Source organism: Odontomachus brunneus, unplaced genomic scaffold, assembly GCF_010583005.1.
Source record: "Odontomachus brunneus isolate Ranch 3 - 2012 unplaced genomic scaffold, Obru_v1 Obru_scaffold_098, whole genome shotgun sequence".
In the NCBI taxonomy this organism is placed as follows: domain Eukaryota; kingdom Metazoa; phylum Arthropoda; class Insecta; order Hymenoptera; family Formicidae; genus Odontomachus; species Odontomachus brunneus.
In genome coordinates this window covers 1,136,751-1,141,386 of record NW_022639548.1, presented here as the reverse complement: position 1 = coordinate 1,141,386, position 4,636 = coordinate 1,136,751, and the positions used below count along the sequence as shown (strand labels likewise).

The following is a 4,636-nucleotide window of genomic DNA, read 5'->3' as shown; positions in this document are numbered from 1 at the left end:
GAGAGAGAGAGAGAGAGAGAGAGAGAGAGAGAGAGAGAGAGAGAGAAAAATCCGAGAGCTTCGTCGGCATCCGGTCTACTCGGCACGGCGGACTCATTAAGGGGTTATTTCAAAGTTTAACTGAATCGAGTCGGGAGGGAGAGATGATAAAAACTCGGAGCACCCCTCTTTCTCCTCCTCCCGCGCCGCTGCCGTCGCCGCCGCCCTCCTATAACCCTCCACTGTCTCCTTCGAGTTCTGCCTGGTCGCCCCCGCGCCCGAACGGACTTCTTCATCCCTCCGTCGACACTCTGTACCGTCGGCAATATTAATTAACGTCATCCTGCAGCCGCAGTTCAGGTATTTGCAGTTTGTTAGCCGGGAAGACGCTAAGTCGCGATGCCTCTCGCCCCGCTTCTTCCTCCTATCATCCTATCTACCTCTTACCGCTTAGCGACGCATCGTCGTATTAGTCGCCCCTCCTGTTGTTGGCTGCATTATTAAAGGATGCGACACACTTTCCTGCTTGTATTGAGGCAGGGTGCTTGCAAAAATGAGCGAGAGAAAGAGCCATGCGGTTTGTTAACGAGTTATTGCTCCGAATTGCTGCCAGTCAGTCATTTTAACTTACGCTTCGAATAACAGTTTAATGAAAAAAATGTATGCAATTACTATTGCTTTATTTTCCTTCTGCAAGGAAAAATGATTAAAAACGTTGAAGCAGAGGGTTATAGGTGAAAAAAAACAAAGCAGTCAACGTGACTTTACAGCGACAATAATGGACTAACTGACACTAGTATTGGCAATCCGCACACGAAGAGAATTATATAGCAAAAATTCTTTACGAAATTCTTTTACTGAGGAATAAATTTAGCATTCTGCAGTAATTGATTATGTTTTCATTTCATACGTGATGTTTGTGTATTCTAGGAACTGAAATGTGTTAAAAATTTGCTGTGTTTCTAACGAAATTTACTATGCTCCTTAACAAAATAGTCTATTCGTGTACTACTAGAAAGATAACACAATTGAAAAGAATTTATGTGGAGAAAAAGTTATACTATTCTCTCAATGTAGGGTTAATAATCGACGATTAAAGTATTAGTAGATTAAAAAATATTAGCTAACAATAGCTAACTAAGCTAGAAGTTACTTTCGACAATTTCAATCTGATCAATTAAATCTCTTTTATTAGTTATTTACTTTCTTTCTCTCGCTTTCTGCAACTTATTTAAAACATTAGCTGTCTTTTTTCTTTTTATAACTTATTTCACTCATATAGAATCATGTACTCGATTTTACATGTACATTTAAGATTAATTATTGGTAATTAACGGAATAAATCAACGTTAAAGATGAATGATATAGGCACCGCGCAGACTCCGCGTTCAAACTTGTTTAGCGCAGTTGAGATAACGAGTTCTATCATAGATGGATATATTTTCGTCCTTTATATGTATATATACACACATTTTTATCGGGATATACATTCGGCGTCCAACACTGTCGCGAATCTCTAGTCACGAGAAAGCCGAGCGAGCAAAGAACGGCTAACAGAGCCGAATCGAAATCTCGGGGACGAAAGAGGAAGACAGGACGTCTACCGTCCTGGTCGCCGCCCCATTTTCCTCCTCATTCAATTATAAAGTGATCAACGTCCACCCTCTCGGCGGCACGGTTAACGATTCCAGATGGAAAACTTCAGCTCTACGTAATACCCTTTTACACTCGACGAAATCCGCTCGTTAGTGTGCAAAACGTACTCACACACTCGCGTGCACACACACGCGTGCACGTGGAAGCGCTCGTATACTCAGCTCTTTCTCTCTCTCTTCCTTCCTTTTCTTTCTCTCCCTCACTCTCATGCATTTTTCAACACTTCTACGTTTAATGATTTCTTCCAGAATGACTACCACTAATACACGGTATATTCACAGATAGGTAGCAAGCTCTCCGTCGTTCGACATGGATATCGAGCGAAAAACTATATCCGTTCTTCGCGATGTAAATATTATTTGCGAGATAACAGATGAAAAGAAATATTTGGAACGCTTTCGACGATGCAACTATGATGCGTGCAATCGCGATTTTCTATCTTAATGGCACTGTATGTGAAAATCCTGTGTCTTCGCGAAGAGAAGACGTATGCAACTCCTTTCCGGAAATCAAATTGCGCGACGGGGAATTTCAACATTCAGAGATATCAATCCCAGTCAGTCCTCTCGATCTGGCGCATAATAAGAATTGCGAAAACGCCGAGGAAAAACAAGCGTGTTTCTGACACGCTACTTCAAAGAAAGTCAACTTAAACTTTAACACCGCGAGCGAGATTGCAGCACATATGCCGTAATCGTGTCTCGTTTGACGGACGTTCGTCTCGACCGAGATTCGAGGAAGCGAGGTGATGCGAACGTACCTTGCGCACGCGTTGCTCTTACCCGCGTGAAAGCTGCGTAAACTTTAGCACCGCGAGAGAGGTTCTAACAAATTAGCATTAGCGTCGACATTAGCATCAGCCGCAGTCGTCGGAGAAGAGCGTGTGTGTCTCGATCGTTTGATCATTCGGCACGCGCGCGGCGCGTTTCGCAGGTTGACTTACGCACCCACGATAAATAAACGTAGAAATCCTCGAAGAGGACGCTCGTGCAAGGTGCCGGCCTCGTGTTACCGGTTACTCGGTGGCGGATAAACAAATCGGCAATAATGACGTTGCAATTTGTCAGGTGGTCCTTGCCGTGTGAAGAAGCGCGTACGCGTACGTGTGCGCATTAGCACCGCGTGTGTGATATACGATGGTTTAAGATCGTTGACCGACTGACCGCGCCAGATATTAAACATTCGTCTGATTTGCATACGTACTCATTCATACAGCCGCGGCTCGGAGTTATTCGCGTAGAAAATTTGTTGGGATCTCTAATTGGGATCCAGTTCGATTCCCCCCAAAATAACTATGAATTCTGGTTAGAAATGTAATGTTTCAAACATGCGATTCATATAATATATTTTGCTGAATAATGAGATTACTTAAAAAGCCAATATGTGCTTCACATATCGGCTTTCTAAATAATTTCGTTACCCAGTAAAATATTCAAAGTGCTTTAAAAATATTTAAAAAAATCTTCATTCTATTGGATGCAATGGTTTGTGTAAAAATTAGATTCTTTGTTTGATACATAAAAGTGTGCCGTTATTATTGACTGAAAAACAAACGTGAGCTCCCATTTCCTCATATTTCTGTATCGATTAGGCATATGAAGAAATCCCATGTTTGGAACAAGAATGCACGGAGAGAATTTTATAGGAAAAATTTCTGTAGAATTTTGTAATCGAGGGGTGAATCGACGTTCTGTAGTTGATTGAATATTCTGTCAATTCATGTGTGCTATTTACATTTTAGGAATTGAAATATGCTATTAAAAAATTGGCTAGGTTTTTAATGAAATTTACTAGCAAAGTTCTTTAACAAAATAGATTTTACAGACAGCTTATATTTTCCTGCACTACTAGAAATATAGTAAAATTGGAAAGAATTTATATGAAAAAAACTATAATATACATTCTTTTTGTGTGGAATGTTCAGTTAGTACATTGAGAAAAAAATACTTGAAAATTTGTGTAATATAAAGTTTATTTCTGCAAAATAAAGTTTATTCCTGTAAAATTTACTGTAAAGTTCCAAAGTAAAGTTTATTCCTGTAAAGTTTATTTCTGTGAACCAATTTTATTTCTCACAAATCAACTTTCAAGTATTTTTTTGCCGGTATATATTGAGAAAAAAATATTACTGAAACTTTATTTCTAGGATATATAAAGTTTATCTCTCTGTAAATAAACTTTGCGTCCCACAAATGAGAATTTTCAAATACTTTTTTCTCAGTGCGGGATAACTAATGTTGGGGCAAATTTGAGCATTTTAATTAAAGTATATGCTATATCTGGGAAAATCTTGAGGAATTTTAATGTTGAATTACGTGCAGAAACTTGTGTGAGTACATTGAAAAGGGATGTAGACGTTGCGACGAATCGCTCAATTGTCATTGATCTTTCCTCAAAACGAGTGTCACAAACTGCACAATTCTTTATAGAGAGAGATCGCTCATCGGCGGTCGTGCCTGAAAAATCTCTTCTCATTCCCGCAGACACAAGCTCTCGAAATCCCGATCGCGTCTCCTCTCGAAGTGCGGCTCGGGAACGAGCTCCCTCGCCGAAAGAAGCTGTCACTCGGGGCTCGTGTGATTTCTTACACGTTAATTTCGAGCGTGTTGTCGGACACGCGTGCAACAACCGATGTGGGAAAGGAGGCGGCGCGCGTCTTCCCGACGAGGGCAACCGACGCTGTAAAACTGTCCTCGTTTGAAAAGTTTAAAGTCGGCCGAGCCGGCGCGTTTGCCTCGTTGTGTCTCGTCGTGTAATGCAATTAGGCGACCATGTACATGTAAAAATTAGTCGGGCGTTAGGCTAATGGAGAAACTTACTTAACGAGTTACGAGGCGACTTGCTCGGCGTTTTGCTCGGCGTACAGTCAACTTGACTCACACGCGGCTCGAGCGACTCGCGGAAAAATATGCCACGTTAACACCACCGAATTTTTTCCAGCACGAGAGAGAGAGAGAGAGAGAGAGAGAGAGAGAGAGAGAGAGAGAGAGAGAGAGAGAGA

The 4,636-nt window shown here is 41.2% G+C and overlaps 1 protein-coding gene across 6 annotated transcripts in view; it reads left to right on the top strand.

Moving 5' to 3' along the window:
* LOC116848714 (RNA-binding protein Musashi homolog Rbp6) overlaps positions 1-4,636 on the top strand; it is a 926,784-nt gene that overhangs the window by 178,278 nt on the left and 743,870 nt on the right. The window lies entirely within an intron of this gene.